This window comes from Protopterus annectens, chromosome 8.part0 (assembly GCF_019279795.1).
Source record: "Protopterus annectens isolate FY-2018-M chromosome 8.part0, PAN1.0, whole genome shotgun sequence".
In the NCBI taxonomy this organism is placed as follows: domain Eukaryota; kingdom Metazoa; phylum Chordata; order Ceratodontiformes; family Protopteridae; genus Protopterus; species Protopterus annectens.
Genome location: NC_056741.1, coordinates 865,620,150 through 865,643,014, shown reverse-complemented (window position 1 = coordinate 865,643,014; position 22,865 = coordinate 865,620,150). Strand labels below are relative to the sequence as shown.

Here is a 22,865-nt window from a genome sequence, read left to right as displayed (position 1 = left end):
ACAGATACATATCTTATGCGACTTGTAGAGGTCAAAAGGGCACACTTTCAAACAGACTCCCCACGCACATAGATATATACATACAGATACATATCTTATGCGACTTGTAGAGGTCAAAAGGGCACACTTTCAAACATCTGAAATGGTGTGGACAAATTCACTTTTCAGCACTAAAGTCCCTGAGAGTAGAATATCAGTCCTATGTGCATTCAATAAAGGAATAACATGTTGGTACTGCCTGAAAGTTTCATTAAAATATCTCACGTGGGAACAGAGATATGCTCTTTTATACACTAGCTCCACATGCTGTTGTCCATATGCCTTTACTGTCAATTTGACATTTTCAATTATTCTTGGATTCCACTAAGGCTGCTCCGATGAATTTTTGTTCAATATATAGAATAATAGCAGTTAGGCATACTGGATGTCAGCCATGCTTTCAATTAATGAAACTGGTGGAGTCAAATTCAGTATTGAGCTCCTCTGAAAACCCTACCAGTAGAATGTTCAATCTGCAGCAGAGATCCATGCTCCTACAACACAAAAGTTTCATAATTAAATCTCAAAAGCGGGGCAAAGATGTGGCCTTTTATAAACAAGTACCACATGTACTGGTTCACACGCCTTTACTACTATAGTCTGACGTATTACATTATACTTTTGTTTCCAGTGATGTTTTGTTAAACTTTCACTCAATATGCAAAACACGTTAACAGCACAAAACGTTTCATTAAATGTGCTGGAACTTTGTTCCATAACAAAAAACAAAAAATTAAAACTTTAATGTACATACAAATTCTAGAGCACCTAAACAAGCATGGCCTCCTCACCGATTTATAACATAGGTTCTGAAATGGGCACAATAATGTTACTGCCATTTACATCGTTACAGATAAAATATACAAAACTAAGGAAAAACGTTGGCTGTCAGGAGTAATTTTTACTTGCACAAGTGGATACTTTCACCAACGTCTACTCACCAAACTTAAGCTTTGGACAAAACACACTAAACTGGTTTAATAGTTCTCTCTCACACAGCCCACTGTCAACTGACAGCAGTAATAGCTTAACTGCTAGTGGCCTCTCTTCTGTAGGGGTGCCACAGCAGTCTATTTTAGGCCCAAATCTCTCCTCATTGTTCATAAACGATATTAACACACCACCCTCTCCCTGTATGCGGACATTATATTATGCAGTGAGGCATCATCAACCAAACCTTTACAGAACCTACTCCAAGGCAACTTTAATAACTTCTACCACTGCCTACATAATAATCTTCTCATAGTTAAATGTTAACCAAATGGCTACTATGCCATTTGGTGCCACAAAAAACAAACAAAAAAAACCAAAACAAAACATACAATAATGGTAGATCTGTGTTGTCTGCTTCTGTCCAAACTCAACGGATGGGTCTTCAGATCCAACCATGGATCTAACTTTAGCCATTCTACACTTTAGGATCCACAGCTCATGTTCTTCCCTTTACCCATAATCTCCTCCTATCACAAACACTACCTCAGATCAAGTCTGCCCACGACCCCTACACAAAGTAAAAACATTGACAGATCTGGAAAAATACCTTGAACACACAAAAGAACTGTTAGGAAAAACTGGTTCTGATCTGGAGTTAAAAGAGCATAGAGCATTGCTCAGGGAGCATATTGCGGTGTCACACCAGAAACCAAAGACTGTATCCTCCATAAAATTGAAGGGGTATTGGGGGTGGGGTTAACGAAGAATGGAAGCAGGCAACACAGATCTATTGTTATGTTAAGTGCAATAACTTTCGTATCTAATGTCTCTTCCACCCATTCCTCAGTGGATGGGATAAAGTCCCCTTGGGGTGGTCTGATGGAAGGATGCTCCTAGGATGGCTTAACAAAAGCCGATGTATTACAGGAAAAGCAAAACCAGTTCACAATGACAAATCAATGTGTGAACCTTACACCAAGTGGCAGCAGGACAACTATCATCAAGTGAGGCACTATGAAAGAAGGCAGAGGAAACTCAGACAGATCTACTTAAATGAACTTTGACTGGCGTAGGTAATGTCAAGAAGCCTCCAGCTTCATATAAATGAGAGATGTAGTCAGATAACCACCTAGGTAAAGATACTTTTGAATCTCTTTGGCTCATCCTAGCTTTTGAAAAGTAGACTAATAGCTGATCTGTCTTCCTGAAGGTTTTGGTATGATGGAGGATAAGAGCAGTGGATTCTAAAGTCTAGAGTGGCTGAAGTCAGATCCATGGTCAGATCTGAAGACCCATCCATTGAGGAAGGACAGAATGGAGTTGGTGATGCACAGCCAGGAAGTGAAACACTTCTCCATTATTGGAAAAAAATTGGAAAGAAAAAGTAAACTTGTGCACACTTACCATAAATGTAGATGTTAGAGTGTATTCACTGTTGCAGATTCACATTTGGGTTATCTGCTTGCAGTAGCCCTCAGGTTGGCCTGATTATCAAAGTCTTGGGTCCTGCGTCGGTTGCTATCTCACCTTCTGTGACGTCAGGTGTATAAGGCATGCAGCCGACGCCATTACATCAGTTTTTCTTGCCCCAGATGTCAGGTGCCCCCCTAATGAAAAGTAATTGTATATGTATATGTACAGAGATATATATATATATTACACACACACACACACACACACAAGGTTATACCTCCAACAAAAAAGCAAATACACCAAAACACACACACACACACACACACACACACACACACACACACACACACACACACACACACACACACGCACGGTTATACCTCCAACAAAAAAGCAAATACACCAAAAAGCTTTTAAGCATAGTAAAGGAGAGTAGAGGTGTAGCCAAAAGAAGTCAGGGGGCTGGAGAGAGGGTAACCAGGACTGCAACAGTGAATACACTCGAACATCTACATTTATGGTAAGTGTACACAACTGTACTATGTTCTTCATGTTTCACTGTTGCAGTCATCACATTTTGGTAGATTCCCAAAGCTATGGATGGGAGGAGGAATTTAGATAGCATTAGGACCAGCTATAAGGCCCTGCAAGACTGAAGTGGCAAAGTCAGGTCTGGATTTAGAAAAAAATGGTAAATGGTAATGCTTGGTGAATGTATGTACAGAAGTCCAGGTAGCAGCTTCTAGGATGTCCCTGGTAGGGACACCTCTGAGAAAGGCTGTAGAGGTAGATGCAGCCCTGGTTGAAAGGGGTCTACTCCCCTGTGGGATAGGTTTTCCATGGTGCTTATAGCAAAAATTAATGCAATGGCCTATCCATTTAGAAATGGTTTGCTTTGAAAAAGCCTTCCCCTCTGCCCCTGCAGCAAATGCCACCAGCAGTTGTTCAGATTTACTTTGAGGTTTAGTCCTGTCCAAGTAAAATCTAAGTTGTCTGTGCACATCTAAGGAGTGCAGTATCTATTCCCCTTTGTTCTGTGGATTAGAAGAGAAGGTTGTCAAATGAATGGACTGATTAAGAGCCACACTGGATACCACCTTGGGCATGAAGGAGGGATTGGTCCTGAGGGACACCCTGTCCACATGAAAGATGATGAAAGGCTCCACTGCCATAAGTGCCTGTAATTCAGACACCATTTCTTGCTGAAGTGATTGCTAAAAGGAAGGCTGTTTTCCAAGAAAGGAATTTTAACTCTGCACTTGCAGCTGACTCAAGAGGAGGAAGAGTGAGTTTTTCCAATACAAAGTTAAGGTCTCAGGCTGGAGTAGGGGCTCTCCTGGGTGGTCTTACATTTTTGGCCCCTCTGAGGAACTGCTTGAGCAGTGGATGAGAGAAGAGGGGTGGTTCTGTGTTGTAATGAGCTGAAATGGCTGAGGCGTGAATTTTGATGGAGGAAAAAGAAAGGCCCTTGTGAAACATCTCAGTTAAGTATCGAAGAATCTGAGGTAAATTGGGTGCTGCTGAGCCCATCCCCTTGAGTGTGGTTCCAGGCACAGAATCTTTTCCATTTTTCAGCATAAGATTTTCTAGTACTAGGCCTCCTTGCCTCCAAAATGACATCCAATCACTTGTTTACTGAGGGATGGTAACGGAGAGATTAAGCAATTAGTCAGGCTGCCAAGTTCAGGGTTTGAAGCTGAGGGTGCAGAATCTGACTCTCCTGCTGTGACAGCAGGGTAGGGGTCTGAGGCAGGTGCCATGGAGCCAGCAGTGCCACACTGTGCAAGACAGGGTACCAGTGTTGGCATGGCCAGTCTGGTGCAATCAGTATCATCCTTGGTTTGTCGTTTGATCTTTAGTAGTACTTTGGAGAGGAGAGGCAGAGGAGGAAAGGCATAAACTGATAGATTTTCCCAGCTGAAAAACAGAGCATCCACTTTCCAAGCTTGTTTGTGGGAAGTCCTTGTGCAGAATTTGTCCAATTGGTAGTTCTAGGGGGGAGGCAAATAGGTCTATATCTGGGCCCCCCATTTATCAACATGTTGAACATCTTTGGTTCCAGTTTCCACTCGTGTGGGACCATGAGATTTCTGCTTAGTTCATCTGACAATGTATTTAGTTTTCCTGGCAGGAATTGAGCCTGTAGATGCACTTGGTAGCTCAAGACTGTGTTCCACAGAGCCATTGCTAGTCTGCAGAGGGGGTAAGAATGGGTACCCCCCCCCCCCGCTTGTTTATGTACCACATAACAGTGGTGTTTGTCCATCTTCACCATTAACTGTCCTGGAAGAATGTGATCCTTGAATGCTGTCAGAGCATTCTGTACAGCCAACATTTCTTTTTGATTGATATGCAGGTGCATTTGACTTGGGTTCCTTTTGCCTTGAATGCACTTCCCTGCCAGGTGAGCCCCCCATGCATAGTCTGATGCATCTGTTGTTAGGGTTTGGGTGGCAGAAGGTAGAGTGAATAGTAGTCCCTTGTTTTGGTGGCAGGCCTCTGCTCACCAAAGGAACTCTAACCATAGGCAAGGTATGATAGGAATCATTACTTCTAGATCCTAAGAATGTTGACACCATAGGCTTTTTAGATATCATTGTAGTTTACTCATATGCAGTCTTGCATATGAAATTAGTAGAATGCAGGAGGACATTGCAGATTGCAGGGTTTTTGTGGCCATTAGTTTGAAATAAGTTGTCAAATGAATTTGCTTCTCTGGCGTGAGGAAAGCCATCTGGGAAGTTGTGTTCAAGCTTGCTCCCAGGAATATAATTTGTTGACAGGGTACAAGATGTGATTTCTTTTCGTTTATGGTGTACCCCAGACAAGTTAGCACCTTTTGTACAAAACCCAGATGATTCAAAAGTATGTCCCGGTTTTCTGCCTGAATTAGACAATCATCCAGGTATGGGTATATTTGAATATTTCTTTGCCTGCAAAATGCGATGTCTGGAGCTAGGCACTTTGTGAATACCCTGGGCACAGTAGATAAGCCAAAGGGCAATGCAGAGAACTGATAGTGCATGTAGCCTGCTTTGAAGCGTAGTTATCTTCTGCAAGATTCCCTGATTGGGATGTGCAGGTAGGCTTCCTTTAAATCCAGTGTTGCCAACCAGGCATCTTTGCCTAGCATAGGCAGTAACTGGTGAAGCGTTAACATCTTGAATTTTGGAATCACAAAAAAAGTGTTTAAGATAGAAAGGTCCAGGACAGGATGCCATGAGTTGTCTTTTCTGGGTACCAGGAAAGGTCTTGAGTAGAAACCTTGTCCCTTTTCCCCTTCTGGTACAGTTTAAACAACCTTTAGGCTTAATAGAGAGAATACTTGCTTTTGAGCCTCTGCCCGCTGATTTGGGGGTAGATCTGGCCAACTGTTTGGGGTTGGTAACGTGTGGAAGTGAAATCTGTATCCTTGGGAAACTATATTTAAAACCCATTTGTCCTGGGTAATGAGTTCCCAGATTTTTGCCTGCAAAAACAATCTTTCCCCCTAAAGGAGCAGTCAGTTGAGAAGTGCTTGGAAGTTTTAAAGTTAAGTCACTGAGACAGTTTACCATAGGGGGGAGTCTTACTACTCCCTGATTTGGAAGTGGGATCCCCTCACTGCTTAGTCCTGTGCATAGCATGGGACTGAAACCTGTGTGTTCTGCTGGTTCTGGGTTTGGACTGAAGGCCTGGAAGAGTCAGGAAAAGACCAATTCTTAAGAGGGCCAATGTCTACTAAATCTTGGAGGCTGTACTTGTAGGAAATCTTTAACAGTTTGCATAGATTTAGCTTTTTCCTCCATCATTTTAAGAACTCTTTCTTGTTTGTTGCCAAACAGGCAACCCTGATTTAAGGAAGCATCCAGCAATTTAGCTTTAACATGATCTGGCAGAGATTGCTCCTTAAGCCAAGCATGCCTTCTAAGTACAGACACAGTGACAGCAGCCCTGCAAGATGACTCTCCAACCTGTTCAGCAGAATGCATTAAATCCTGTAAATCCTTATTTTCAGCACAGTCCGGAATCAAAAATCAGGAAGGTTAGCCAAAGGCCTGTGCTGTGTTGGGGCAGGAGTAAGAAATCCCTAAGCCTCTTTTTAGAATCAGAGTAATCCTGGCTTTCCCAGCGAAAGTGCGCCCTAAGAGTATACAGGGTTTCACCAAGAGAGAAATCCTCTGGGGGGGGGGGGGGGCAGAGGGGAAAAGAGCCCTCTGCATCAGAATCCTCATAGGTCGATAAGGGTAAATCCTGGTCATCAGAGGAAACAGAAATTTCAGAATCCTGGTCAGAAGTATCATAAGCAAATTCAGTCCAAGGTCTCAGAGGGGGAAGGTTGGCTTCCCCTGATTAAAGTAATAAGGTCTTCAGCCATTCTTATCACTTGTTTATTAGGCATAGAGGGCTGACCATGCAGTCTGGGTGTCTGTTTTCTAGGCATGGTTCGAATTTTAGGCCTTGAAGAAGAAGATGGCGTTGGTTTAATATGCAAGTCAGTAGGCCTGAATACACCCTCAGACGCTGGTGCCTGCACAGCGGCTCTAGACCCATCCAAGGTAGAGACATCTGCAGGTTCCACAGCTGAAGCATCTCGCGGTATACCGGACTCCAAATGGGTCTCAGTAGAGGCCTGCGAATTTGAAGTAGCGGGTATCAGGGGCTGCAAAAGCGCCTCACTGAGTACCGGCTTAGGAGAAGCGTCGTTGGCAGCTTTGGACCTAGGCGGCCTGTCTCTGTCTTTATCTTTGCATTGTTTCGGAATGTCAGTAGTCGGATGGCTTACTGAAGACATATCTGGATAATTGAACAGAGTACCAAAATATTTAGAAGTGTAAATATATAGACGACTAATAGTTTGTTGCTTACATAAGGCACAAAACAGACAGTGAGGTACGTCGTGGAGAGGGTCTAGGCAAGGAATACAGTATGAATGAAAATCTTTGCGAGGTATTTGCTTTCCAGAAGAAATTCAATTATTGACTTTTACTGGCATCGGTTTAGAGCAACCAAAAGTTTCCCCAACGGGGTACTTAGGCTTAGTTGAAGACTTTGGTTCTGAAACTCGAAAACGAAAATTTCATCAGTCGGCCGGACCAGCACTTGCAAACTGCTTCTGCTTCGTGCACTGCACGGCAAGAAGACTGATGTAATGATGTAATGGCGTCGGCTGCATGCTTTATACCCCTGACTACCTGACGTCATGGAAGGTAAGACCTCAACCGACGCAGGACCCAAGACTTTGATAATCAGGCCGACTGAGGGCTACTGCAAGCAGATAACCCAAAAGTGATGACTGCAACAGTGAAACATGAAGAACACCCAACAGGCTGATGCATTGGTTCAGGGAGGTCTCAGTAGCTACCCTAAGGATAAAAGATGGACTTGGTTTGCAGGGGTACACTGTATTTGTGGAAAATAATATAATGAGGCTTGTAGGACAAGGCCTGCAGCTCCAATACTCTCCAAGCTAAAGTAATTGCTATCAGGAAAAGTTGTTTCCCCAAATCAAGAATCAGATGTCCACCTCAGCAGCAGGTTCAAAATGTGGCGGGGTTAAGGCTTGAAGCAAAATAGTCCTACCCCAAGGAGGAGAAGGATTCCTAAGGGGATGTCTAAGAAGGAAGGCACTTCTTAGGAAAGCTTTAGATAATCTAAAAAAAAGCTAAGCTTGACTGATTTTTTTCAAACATAGATGTTAGAAAATCTGAGACAGCTGGAAGAGGGGCTGAGAATGGGTCCAGATTCTTTTGGAAGGCCCAGAAAGAAAATCTCTTCCATTCACTCTTGTAAACTTTTCTGGTAGATAGTCTTTGGGAAGATGAAAGAATATGGACTGCAGAGGAAGAAAGCCTGGACCATCTACCCATCACAGGAAGTGGAGAAACCAAACAGTTAACATGAGGGCCCAAATGTCTGGGTGAGGCCTTTCAGACAGGGGAGAGAGAAGGTCTGAATCGGGATCCAGCACCCAGGTATGATGTACCAAATGAGGGAAAGGCATAAAGACCAGGGGGTCAAACATGCAGAGTATCCCTTGGTGACTGGGGGGGTCAGGGCAAAAAAAAACACTGCTGCACTTGGTGATGAGGGGACAAGCAAAGAGATCACAGTATAGTTGGCCTTACTGATGAAAAATCTACTCTGCCACTATTGGACTGAGGGACCACTCATAAGGTACAAGGACAGATCTATTCAAATTGTCCCCAGAACATTAGATATCCCTAGTATGTGCACCGTTACCAGAAAGCGATCAGAAAATATTGCCCACTGCTACACTCACAGAGTCTTGACATAAGGGTTAAGAATATGTTCCCCCTTGTTTACTGATGTACCAGACTAGTGACATGGTTGTCTGTATGGATAGAAATCACCCCCAGAGGCAAGACATCCTGGAGGGCCTGCAGCTCTAGGATGGTTGCCCACATCTCTAGAGCACTGATGTGAAGACTGGCCACAGAAGGGGATCATGTACCTTGGACAATCTTTCCCATGTAATGCTCCCCCTCACCTACTCTAGCTGGGAAACATCTGTGGTCACGGAGGCCTTGGGGCAGATATAAATGGACAGCCTTGAGAGACTTGAATCCACCAACTTGTACACAAATGATAGTCAAACAAATCCAAAAACTCATGGGTTGGTACCTGATGGACCACTGTACTTCAGGTGTCCATCACAGAACTCTCATGCAGTATCTGTCTAGAGGAGCAAGGGTGGTTGAGGTAGTCATAGATGCCAGTAGTTGGAGAATCAATCTGGGCAGGTGGCATCTAACAGGATAGAAGATTTAGTACTTAGTTTTCTGTTCTCAGGCAGTCTTACTTTCTGGATTGTGGAATCTAGACAGGCACCTATGAATTCCAATGTCTGTATGGAGAGAAACTGAGATTTGTCCAGATTTACAGAGATACCCAATTAGGGGTAAAGATGTTGCGGGCATTCCCTGGTCTGAACAAGAAGAGATATAGTAGAATAATTATGAGCCAGTTGTCCGGTAAGGGAACAGGTGGAACCCTTGTAGTCTGAGGTGAGTTGGGACCACTGCCATACACATGGTAAACACCTGAGTGGCTATGGTGAGACCAATGGGCAGGGCTTGAACAGAAAGTGACTGGCTCTCAGATGGAAGCAGAGAAGCCTTCTGGATCACCTGTCCATCAAAATGTGGTAGTACGCACCTGGAAGGTTTATCAAGCACATCCATTCTTCCTCAATGGACAGAGGATGGACTGTACTGTGACCATCTGGAACATTGTGTTTGACATACTGATTGAGATGACAGAGGTCTAAAATCACATGCAAAAATCTTCTGTGACAGATGTGCAGGCTTCTGGGTGGGTGCAAGGATAAATCACCTCCCAACTGCCACCACAGTATGGCAGTTGGGCAACCATTCAGTAGTGCTGATAAGGTCTCTCGGGGAATGAACCCCCTGAAGTCTTTGTTTGCAAGGACCTTCTCTGCCATGGGGACGATGTCCACTTATAGAATTCCCCCCTTTGCCACAGGGGGTCCACCTTCGGAAATGTCCAGAAGGGAAGGCTCCAACAATTTCACAGTCAATCCCTACCTTCGGATCCCATGCCAATTCTTCAGCTCAGAGAATCCTTTTGATTCTAAGGTAGTTGGAACTGGAAGGCTCAGAGATGTTGCCAGAGGAGAAGATGACCTAGTCTGCGGATCCGACAAGGAGAGCTTTTGGAAGACACTCAGATCAAAAGCCCCTGAACCTGGAAGATGGATCGGAGTAGGAGTGACCACAGGAAGGGGTGTAAGACCGAAGCTCATGGGTCTGACAAGGGTCGGAGCTGGGAGAATGCCAAATGAATTTGGCCCTGAGAAAATTCCTCATCATCCTAGCCACATCTGCATCTGTGAGACAGGATTGTATGACAGAGGAAGTAGTAGGAGGAAGTCTGGGAAATCTCTGTACTGGTCTCTCCTGTATGAAGGGGGACAGAAATCTAGGGGAAAATGGCTCCAGAGAAAACCTGGCTTCAGTAAAGATGGAGTTCAAGGCACTATGACTATCGAATCTGACAGAGGGTCACAGCCAAAGGTCTAAATGTTTTGGGGTCAGATCCAAAGAAGAGGAAAAGAGGTTGGGGGGGGAGCACTTCCTAGTCTCTTTGCCCTTTTCCCTGGGTTTTTCACAACTCTTCTCCCCTTTATGTCTGAAGACTTCTTAGCAGATGGGGAGGCTCCAGGGGCAGAGGATAAAAACGGGGATGAATCTCCCTCTGAAGCTGGGGGAAGTCCTTTTAAAACCAATTTGTTGTGCCATTCAATGATGGCCCACTGACCAAATGCCATGTAGCTAGCACACTTCTCATTAAGGTGGGCTGCGTCCAAACAGTAGACATGTTTCTGATGAGCATCAGAATTAGGAATTTTGTGACCACAGGCCACACACTTGTTGAAGCCTGATGGTTTCTCGGACACAGTTAAAAGAAAGACACTCTATAATATCCATGAAAAAAAAAACTAAAATATTACTACTAACAAAAACAGCAACAACCCTTTTGTAACACTACCTGAGAAAGCGAGACGGAGGGAGAGAGAGAGAGAGAGAGAGACGTGCCAACAGAGTGAGTAGAGAAGAGAGAGAGAGAGAGACGTGCCAACAGAGCGAGTAGAGAAGAGGAGTTTTTTGTAGGGAGGGGGGTAAACGTCTAAAAGAAGAAATATGAAGAATAATCTATCTAGGAAAAACAGTATACAGACCTATATCTAATTAAAAAAATTCAAAACTTAGCTGAGGCAAGCCTGAGCGAAGCAGACCATGTCTCCTGTCTACAAGCAGCAAACAAGATCGGAGGTAATGAGGATAGAAGGAGATTATGGAAAAAGGAAGAAGCCTGAGCTGAGGATTCTAAAGTCTATAGTTGCCAAAGTTGGATACAAGGCAAAATCCAAATACCCATGCATTGAGGAATGGAACAGACATCAGATTAGTAGTTAAAAGAAATCCAATACTCATTCTATCACCCAATAAACAAAAATTGGATATTGTACACGAATACAAATATGCCTAGGTATTCTGTATCCTACATTAACGCAGCACAAAGAAAACATTACAAATATAACACACAAATAGACTCCTATTTCACTTCCAACCATCCCACATTAGATGCAAGGCCATAACTAAAATGTTCTCGTACACAGAATACAGCATGCTTTTCTCGTTATCTCATTGCACTCCTCAACTAACGCACTCTAAATAACAACTGTAGATTAATAAACCTTTCTCCACATAATTTACACCACTGCCAGACATTCAAAAGAGCAAACACTACTTATCCCTTACAGCCAGGTCCATTCTTCTACTTCCAAATTTAACTTAAGATCCTACACCCAACACCCCTCTTAACTACACACACTTGCAATTAAGACCTTATCTTGTGTTCTGCACTCACAAGAAAATATCCTAACTCTACAAAGACCCAGGTTTAGGCATTACACTTAAAAGAAAAGCTTCTCAAAGATAGTACCTGCAAACTGAAATCATCTCCCCTCAACAAATCAGATATCACCAAATACAAAGAATTTTCCAAAACACTTCTCAGTCATATGAGACACTGCCACAAATGTGCCAGCTTCTTGAATAATGGAGGGGGGGGGGGGAGATACCCAACTGAAAGGTAAATTTGGCACTTTTGTCAGGCTAATAAATTCAATATTTGTTAAACATTGTGTTCTTTGAAACAAGAACCAAAAATAATGCGGTTCCACTGTTTTATATTTTACATCAACTCATATAAGTTTTATGTCTTCTGACAGGTATGCATGCTTGATGCTGACAAATGTTTTATTTAAGCTATTACAGCAAGCTAAAAACAAAAGCCTTATTATTCATATCTTAACTCCAAACTATCTTGAAACAGTAGACAGAGTCATCTGAAGTTATGGTTTAATTCAGATCATAATGGCCTTCTGAAATTCATAAACTGCAATATTTACAAAACAACTGGAAATAAAAAAAGTGCAACTTCCAGTTCTCTTCAGAGTGAGAGAGAAAAAGAGTTATTAAATAGGTACAGTTGTGCAAGCTGCACTTACCCGTAACAGTAGATGTTCAAATTACTCACTACTGCAGGAGTGTTAAAACTGTATGGGTTTTGTCTTGCCCAGGACACAACTGGCCAGCTTCCAAATTCTCTCTCTCACATCCACTCTCACTGCTGATTGAACAGTCCTGAGGAAGGAAACAATTGGAGTGGAAATTATTTTGGGAGGAGTTCACTGCTTAACTTTTAAGCAAGAAAGTGCTGAATAAACAAATGAAAAATAACCACCAATCTATTTTCCAACAACTCTATGCACTACTAGGGGGGTAGTGGGTGCAGCTACTGCAGCAGTGAGGAATTCTAACATTTACTGTTATAAGTTGGTGCAACTTACACTCTTACACTATGTTCATCATTCCCACTGCTGCAGTAGCCTTTAGGCTATACTGGTTGATTACCAAAGCCTATCCAACCTGGGAGGAGAAAATATATGCATCTACAAGTCCCTGGAGAATAATCCTAGCAAAGCCGGTCCTGGCTCTAGATAAAAGAATCCAGTAAGTAATTCCTTGCAAGGGTCTATACAGTGGACTATGTAGGTTTGTAGGTGGTTACTGAGCTACTGACCTGAAGGTCTTTATAAACCTAGCCATGTGTACCCAACAGAATACTAGAGAAACCCAATATAAAAGATCCTGCCTCAACTCAAGATCTTAGTTAGCATTGACTGCTCATATCTAGGAGGGTCATAGGTGAAATCCCTAGCAGGAATTTATGGTTCCCCATCCAGCATATGCATAAACAGGGTCATAGAGGGGCTTTGTTTGATGTGAATTGGTAGCCGACTACAGAGTTGTTACTTAGGGTATTATTATTTATATGATAGTCTGCAGGGATATCATTTTTACCGAAGGGGGTGATGATGCACTTTTTAGCAGCGAGTTTGAGTCCATGGTTTTGGTTCCAATCATTGGTTTGTGTAAGTCCCTCTTGAAGTATACGGACATAATTTGGGTATGATTGCACCTAATTTGCAGTTGTCAGCAAACTTTCAGCCACAGCCCCTTTGTTTTGGCCTGAACTTCTGTGAAGTATATTCCAAACAAAAGGGGGCCCATCACTGACCCCTGTGGAATTCCACTGGTGACAGGTCTGCCGGCTGAGGTAAAGTCCCCAACTTCGAGTGTGATCTGTCGGTCAGCCAGTTATCACCCCACTTGACGACATAAGGGTTGATATTCAACTGGGAGAGTTCATCAACTATGCCTAAATGTGGGACTGTGTCGAAGGCCTTGGCTAAGTCAAGGTAGGCTGTATGTACAGATTTGGCTTAGTCTACGGCATTGGTGACATTTTCAAACAAATCCACCAGGTTAACAGGCATGACCTGCCTTTGACAAAACCAAACCGTGTCAGATCAAGGATTTGGAGATCACCTATATCCTTATCTATAAGGTCCATGATGACTCAATTCCATGACCTTAAAGATAAGGCTGGTTAAGCTTATGGGTCTGTAGTTCCCAGGGTCTGTTGCTGTACCTCCTTTATGAAGGGGGATGACTGTTGCCGTTTTCCATTCAGCAGGGACAAAACCACTACTCAGGCTGTGGTTAAAGAGAGTATCTAATGAAGCTAAGAAGAAGTTACGTACTCCCCATAACGTTCCAAGTTTGTTGTCCATCTCGCCTTCATTCTATGCTGGTTGGGTTCAGAACAGAGCAGCGGTTCCGACTCGACCTAATTCAAAACCTTGAGAGCTTCCACAGGCTCGAGGCTATACCCTATCTCATGATGCTCAGGGAAGATTACCCAGATCTTGTTTGTAAGTGAAAGCATGAATATTTACCTATGATTAAACAAATATGTCTAGACAAGACTCTTAAGAGAATCAGCGACACCATAATCCAATTATAATAAGAAAATGTCCGCCCGATCCTCCAGGAGTAAAGGCGGGGGAAGGAGGGTGGGAGCAAGAATGAAGGCGAGATAGACAACAGACATGGAACATTATGGTGAGTACATAACTTCTTAATGTTATGTTGTCCTAGCTCGCCTTTATTCTATGCTGGTTGGGACAGCGTCCCCTAGCACCTTCTTTCTTGGGTGGCTTAAGGGAAGATACTCTTCAGAACAGTGGACCCAAAGGAAGACCTGTTCCTGGAGCCCAAATCTACTTTGTAACAAGTAATAAAGGTATGAGGCTTTACCCATGTTGCTGTTGCACAAATGGAATCCATAGGAAGCTTGGCCTGGAAGGCAGTAGTAGTAGCTTTTGTTGAATGGCCCTTCAATTTGCCTGGTAGCAGTCTCTTTTGGGAATTGTATGTGTAGGAGATACAGTCTGTGAGCCATTTAGAGTGTGTGACCTTTAACATTGGAAATCTTTTCTGTCTGAAAAAGACACAAAAAGCTGGTTCGACTTTCTGAAATCTTTAGTTCTATGCATGTAGAAATGCAGTTGTCTATGTACGTCCAGCTGGTGTAATCTATATTCTACCTTGTTGCCATAGTTTGGGAAAAAAACTGGTATGTCAATATTGATTTAGGTTGGTTTTTGAACACACTTTTGGTAGAAAGGAAGGTCTAGTCCATAAGAAGACTCTATTTGTGAAAAGTTATGCATGGAGGATGTATAGATAAAGCTTGGAGTTCAGACACTCGCCTGCCGGAGGTGATGGCCACCAATAATGCTGTCTTCCATGACAAAAACTAAGTCACACAATGATGCAGGTTCGAAGGGAGGTAGAATTAAAGAGGACAGAACAAAATTTAGGTCCCATGGAGCTGGAGGTTCTTTCACTAGAGGCTTTAGTAGGAAAGTAGCTAGGAAAGTACCTTTTAGAAAGGCTTCACAGAGTCTGTGGGACATGATTTTTAGTCCCATTTCCCCAATATGAAAGTCTGATATAGCGGCAGGCTGTACTCAAATGTAGTCGCTCCCGCACCCTCATTAAAAAGTTTAGCAAGCAAATCTAACACTGCTGTGATGAGGGCCATAAAAAAGGATCTATGTTGTTTTTGGAAGCCCAGTGTGAAAATCTTTCCATTTACTAGAGTATAATTTTCTGGTTGATGCCTTATGAGAGGAAATAAATATATGTTCTAACTGCAGGGGAGATATCATGGAGCCTGGCTATTTGTGGAATTGGAGCAGCCATGCTGTCAATTTTAGGGTTTGTATCGATGGATTGAATGACCCCAACAAATGAGTCAGAAGGTCTGGAACTGGTTCCAGGATCCACGGTTCCTCCTGGAGATGCCTCCACAGAAAAGGGAACCAAATTTGCCAAAGCCAGTATGGTGCAATGAGAATCACTGTGCTTTTCAATGTGTTGGCATTCTGAAGAACCTTCAGTATCAGGGGAAAGGGAGAGAAAGCATAAAGGAGTCCCAGGGGCCAATCGTGTATCAGCACATCCCTTGGAGACTGCCCCGGAGGGGGAATCGGGGCAAAGTAGCTGCTGTATTTGGCGTTCATGGACCTGGCAAAAAGGTCACTGCAGGGCTGGCTCCATTGGCAGAAAAATCTCTTCTGCAACTTCTTGTTTTAGGGACCACTCATGAGGCATCAGAATAGCTCTGCTGAGTTTGTCCACTATCACGTTGGATATCCCCGGGATGTGTGTTGCTGTCAGAAAACATTGAGAAGAGACTGCCCATTGCCATACTCTTTGTGCTTCTTGACATAGGGGGTAGGATTTGGTTCCTCCTCATTTACGTACCACACTACTGACATGTTGTCTGTCTGAACTGCAATTGTTCCTATTGGGGGAGAATTCTGAAATGCTTCCAACGAGAAGAGCACCGCTCTCATCTCTAGGACATTGATATGCAAGTGGTTCTAGAGTTCCTGCCAGATGCCTTGGCCATTCTTTCCCAGATAATGCCCCCACCCTATCTGAGAAGCGTCCGTGGTCACTGTGGCTACTGGTTGTGGGAAGATAAACGGTCAGCCTATAGTCGATGGAGTCGAATGAAGTCACCAGCATAGGTCCTTTTTGCAGGATTCTGTGATTATGATCTTGTGTGACAGTGGTAGATCTTGCATGGACCACTGGGAAAAAAAAGCAGCCATTGAAGAACTCTCATGTGTAAGCACGCTAGAGGTACAAAAATAATTGCAGCCGCCATGGTGTCCAGAACCCGCAAGACAGTTTTTGCCTGAACTTTTCTTTTGTATAAAAGATTCTCGATTTGATGGTGAAGGGACTGAATCCTTTCGGGGGTAGGTTTGGCCAACATTTTTCATGAGTCTAATTCTGCACCTAAGAAAACAAGACACTGTGAAGGCAACAAAGGCAGATTTTTTGAAGTTTACTGTAACGCCTAGTTGAGAGCACAGATAAATGGTTTCATCCCTTGCTTTTATTAGTAGGTGCTTGGTGGTGGCAGTTAGGAGCCAGTCTAGGTATGGAAACACACGGAATCCTAGATGCCTCAAGTGAGCTGTAACCACTGCCATGCATTTAATAAACACTCTGGGGGCTATAGTGAGACCAAAGGGCAGAGCTCGAAACTGGTAATGACTGGCTCCCAGCCAAAAGCGCAAATGTCTCCTGGATCACCTGTCCATTTTTATGTGGTAGTACGCATCCTGGAGATCTATCGAGCACATCTAATAGTCTTTCCCCAGAAAGAGAAGCATCGACTGCAGTGTCACCATCCGGAACTTTGATTTCTTGACGGACTTAAGTCTACTGAGATCCAGAATGGTCCCTCCAGTCCTCTGTTTTTTTTTGGAACTAAAAAGAACCTTGAGTAAGTTCCGGATACAATTTGGTCTGCGGGGACATTTTGGAGGACTCTTTTTTTCTAGCAACGTTTGCATCTCTAGACTTGCATAATCACTTTGACTGGGTGGAACAACTGGGACAGATTGTTTTTCTGGTGGGGAAGATGAAAGGGGTATGTAATAACTTCTGGATATGATCGTTTGTACCCATCTGTCTTGTATAATTTCTAGCCAAGTGTTTGGGTACAATGACAAGTGACCCCCGACTGCCTCCAGAGACAGACAGATGGGCCTCCTCTCAGGAGCGCTGAAAGGGTTTTCCAAGGATGGAGTCCCTGTCACCCTGGTTCTGCAGAGCCCCCTCAGCGTCTTCCATTGTTACTTCCCCCTCTGCCCCTAGGGGAAGAATCACCATGTGAATCAGGAAAAACTCTTTGGGACTTGTGAAACCACATCTTTCCCCTCTTCTGACCTTTGGGATAAGGTCTAGTGGGAAGGAAAAACAGACTCCCATGGCAGACAGTGTCTTTCCTTCCTGTTCGTACCAGGTCAAAGTCTCTAACTTAGGACGAGCCATCGAAAAGGGCATTAATGAAGGAAGGCTTAAAGGGTTCAGCAAAATTACATAAGCGCATCCAAGAATGTCTCCTTAAGGAAATTCCTGTACCCACTGCCCTGCTTGCTCCATCGGCTGCTTAAGAAAATCAGTAACATGGAGGCATTTACCATGGAGTTTAAGGTGGAGAGCTGTCAACAAACCTTATCTGAAACCACTGCAGCTACTGTACATTGAAGGGTATCACATAGCTCTTTTAGGAGATCCCTCTGCAGTCTCATAAAATGGGTTAGGTAATTCAGCAATCCAAGCGTAAATGCCGCTGAAGAAAAAGCACGCTTACCATATCTGTCCATCATTCGAGACTCTTTGTTCGATGGATGAACAGATGAGGAAGTCTCTGACAGTTCCTTCTTTGTGGCCGCCGCCACCACCACCATAGCATCTACTGGGACACCCTTGCAGAGAAAATCTTTTTCTGCAGGTGCTGTAATGAATTTGTTTGGCCTCCTCAGAACAGGTTCCATAGACTCCGGAGGACCCACACCTTCTGACGAATTACATTCATCAACTGATCAAAAGGCGGAGTCACCCAAGAGGTGGAGGGGCGAGACCCAAAAGCTTCCAGGTACACAGATTCATCCTCAGAAGGACTGGAGGGCTTCCAGCCACCTCTGCTTAAGAACCTCCAGGATGTCTGCAAAGGTGACATCTTCAGAGTGGGACCATGAGGACCCTTCTGATTCATCCAGATCGGTGTCTGAGGTGATAGACTCATCCGGAGAGTCTATATGCTTCCTCATGCACAATCTCTTCCAAGTGACCTCCTCAAAGGGGTACTCTGGGGAAGTTTCGGAAGAGATAGTCTCGCCCATAGGGGCTTCCTGGGGCTTAGAGTCTTTGTGCTTGGGGGGGGGGGAGCGATGCTGCCGAGATAGACACAAGCACTTCTGGGGGAAAGAGTACTTGAACCCAAGAGTGGAGCAGTCTGAGGGCACAACACTCTTTGCATCAGTTCAAAAGCCCCCTCACCTCCCTCCGAGGAGGTCCCCAGCTCCAAAGAACCGAAAAATTGACCCTGAAGCAGAGCAGTTGGGTCCGAAGCCAATGTAGGAGTAGATCTCAACCTGCTGAAGCCCCGAGAGGTAGAACAGGCTCAGATAGCTGTCTAATCAGACTCCCCCCCCCCGGACCCGATGGGAGAGCATCAGCTCCTAGATGCCTGGAATTCTAATGGAACAGAGGAAGTCGGAGCAGATGTTGGAACAGACTATCCTGTTGGAGGTCTTGGTGCCGATGGTTCCACTGAGATCGGATCCAAGTGCTCCAGCTCCTAACCCCAGGTCGGGTCGGAGGAGGAACCAAAGAGGGAAAAGACGTCTTTGTCGGCTCTGGTTCCTTCTGGGTCGGAGTCGACAGAATTTTAGCCAACGTCTGTGTCTGAAGGAGTCTCTTCACCACTTGCTCCACATCATCGTCCGATAAACCTCTGGAGGATTGGTAGGATATGGATAGAGATCTTGCCCTTTGTAGGATTGGAGATTTTAGAATCGGAGTTACCACCTCCCATACCAGGGACAAGCTCTAAAACTGATAATCGGCTCCAGATGTCGATGAGGGAGACATCAGAACCAAGAGTCCTTGGTTCCGAGCCAGACTGTATTAACATTTTTTTAGGTGGCTCCGAAGATGGAGCCAAGGTTGATGTTATTTTGCCCAACTTCTCCAATTTTGAAAAAGAAAAGGGGATTCATCAGGTTTAAATTTAGTGCTCTTAGCCCCTTCTAGAGCCTCTGTAAAAGAGGTTTTCAGTAGGTCTCTTAAAATCAATTTGTTTCTGCACTCCAGCAACACTCTGGAGCTAAAAGCATGACAAAAGGAGCAGGATTCTTGTAGGTGGAGGGCACCCAAGGCAGTAAACGCAACTGGTGTGCCAGTCTGTCAGGGCCATTTTTTGGCTGCATTGTCACACTTTTTGAAACCTGATGGTTTTGGTTCCTTAGAATCCTTAGACATATTGAAGCTACAAAAAAAAAAAAAAAACTCTAAGTAGCAGCTTAATAAGAGTTTTTCAACACCCAGAAGATAGGACTACCAATACAAAGTTTAACAATATATAATTAAGATCGACAAGCTACAGAGAAAAAAACAATTCTAAGCAGTAACCCGGTAATCAAAAAGGAAACTATACTATTTATATATATTTTTTAATTTATTTATTTTTTATTTATTTATTTTTTTAATAAGGGGAAGAAGTCCTCTAATTTAAACGGATTTCCATTAAAAACAACAAAGGGAGCAGTCCTCTAATTTAAACAGACTCCCCCAACAAATAATGGGAAAGAATAGAAAATGGAAGGGGAATGGCCTTCTAAATTAATTAGGCTGTCGGGAGCCCTCTAACTTAAATGAGCTAACTATTAAGGATACAACAATCTCTCTAGGGACAGGTTTAAATGATAACAACACAACAGGCCTAACAAGACAGCCAAAAAACACAAACAGAAAAAAACAGCCAAGTAGCGGATTAATAACCCTGCTAGGCACTAACTGTAAAACATTATGAAATAATTCTAAAATTGTGGAAAAGGAAGAAATATAAATAAGAAAATTTTCACTTAGCCATGAGCCAGTGTGGAAGTCACCAGATCTCCTTGAGCGCCAAACGAGATCTGGGTAATCTTCCCTGAGCATCATGGGACAAGGTACAGCCATGAGCCAGAGGAAGCTCTCGAATTAGTCTGAGTCGGAACCTACGCTCAGTTCAGAACCCAACCAGCATAGGATGAAGGTGAGATAGGACAACATAACATCTCATGTTTTAGACCATTCTAAATGCAACTTGGGATGCCATCTGGTAGCATAGAGGCTGTGTTTTTGGCCTTGGAGAGAGCATTAATGACTTGCTCTTTGGAGATGCAAGGTGGGGGGAGAGGTAGGGGGAATGATTTGTGGAATATTTGGAGGGGGCAGGGGGGTGAAATTTTCACCAAACATGTCAGCTAATATGTTAGCTATTTTCGCAGAATCAGTGTGTGATGCCATCCACAGCTAGCCCAGCACACGTCTGGGCCTACCCTTTTAGGTTATGGATATAGTTTAAGAATGCCTTATGGTTATCCTTAGCTACAATGGATATAAAAAGTGTACACACCCCTGTTAACATGCCAGGTTTTGTGATATAAAAAATTGAGACCACAATAAATCATTTTAAAACTTTTCCCACCTTTAATGTGACCTATAACCTGTACAATTCAATTGAAAAACAACGAACCAAAGGTAACGTAAATGCTGCAAACTAATCCAATTCACGTAAACCAAGAGAAATACGCCAGGATCAGCGAAGCTATAATACACCCTTTAAACACAACCAGCAGAACGAAAAATGACAAAACATGAAAAAAACTCTGAAAATCCTGAGCAGTTGAATTAAAAACAGTTGCAAAAGTACATAGCGATTAAGCGCTTTCCTCCACTCAATCGTGGACTTCTTCAGAATCGCATACTAACCAAAAATAATACATTTTATAGACTTTTTGGCGCCAACATTTTAACATAAATTTAAAGTGATATTCATTCTATACTTTTCTAAACATCGCTTGACTATCACTTAATGCATATTTCCAGTGAATATCAATGTACAACATATTGCAATACACAATGCCTGAATTAGCACGTAAAAATCAATTTTATGCAGTATAACATCACCTATCTTGGATACTGTATACTGTAGTATACAATTGATAATTAAATTGTAGATATACCTTAAAAATACAATGTATATATTATGATGTGAATAAAACCTATTGTATATAATTACCTTTCCACATGCTATACATCTAATAACACTCTTACATTTATTTAAAAACTTGTAAATCATGTGTAAATTGCATATATTTAAGCCATATGATAAAAGCATAGAAGCAAGAAAAACAATAACATGTACCTAACTATTAAACCAGTAACTGCAAATAGGCAATGTACATATTAGAGAATAATAAATTGTAGTTAATAAATAATGATACTGAGGAGGATGTTGAAAAATAGTATTAAAAAGGTCCTATATCCATTAATTTATAATAAATATAATAAATATGAATAAATATAACGAATATTGAATATAAAAATGTGTAAATAATGCAGAATTACTATAATTAAAAAATGTATATTTATATATAATGTATATATGTTAAAATCTAATTAAAATGCGTTAATAGCAAAATGAGAATATGAATCAATTCAATAACTAGATATGTCATGCCTTGCATCAATAAAATACCCTATGCTAGAAATGGTCTTAATGTTATATATTCATTTATTCCTGGTTTTGTAGAGGCATCAGTTAAAATTTGCCATTTAGCCTCTCTAGCCGCTAAATATGTCTTTGGATTTCCTCCCCTAATATTGTAGTTTACCCTTTCTAAGATAGCAAACTTAAAATGATGTGTGTTGTCAGTCTCTTGGATATGTCGGCTTAAGGCATTTCTACTATCTTTCTTTTTAATAGCATATAAATGTTCATATATTAGTCTTCTAAATTTCCTTTCTGTTTTACCTATGTAAAAACAACTGCATAATTGACATGTGGCTAAATATACAATATTCATAGTATTGCAATTACCATTGGCAAATTTAACTCGTGTTGTTAATATTGTCTAATACCAAATTGTCTTCCTCATTAATGGTTTTGCAATACTGGCAGTTTCCACATTTTCTAGTTCCCTGTTTGTAACCTTTATTAATGTTCAGTCCTGTATTCATTTCCAGAAGGGCCTTCAAGTTCATTCCCATTTTATATACAAAAATAGGTGACTCTCCCAAGGTTTCCATTACATCAGTGCCGTAAAATGAAATGTTCCAATATTTTTTCACCATTTCATTGATATAATTTGCCTGGGGGGTATAATAAATAATACATGCTCTTTTGTAACCTTTATCATCATTTTTTGCCACAGTGTTGTCCATAATCTCACGTCCTAAAACAGGGAAGTACTTAATACCCCATTGTTCAATCACATACATTTTAATTTCAGTAATTATATAATATATTTAGGATGCCCACGGTCTTGGAATAAATTACTAATAAATTCAATTTCCTCAATCATTTCATCGTGCTTTGAAGTCATTCTTGCTGCACGAATACATTGCCCTTTAAAAATGTTTTTCTTCATTTTTAGGGGGTGATAACTTGTATATTCCAAATAC

The 22,865-nt window shown here is 42.4% G+C and overlaps 1 protein-coding gene across 4 annotated transcripts in view; it reads right to left on the bottom strand.

Annotated features, from left to right (window-relative positions):
• The window catches only part of HDAC6 (histone deacetylase 6), a 1,533,697-nt gene that overhangs the window by 1,483,259 nt on the left and 27,573 nt on the right, over window positions 1–22,865 (bottom strand). The gene's annotated exons all lie outside the window — the stretch shown is intronic.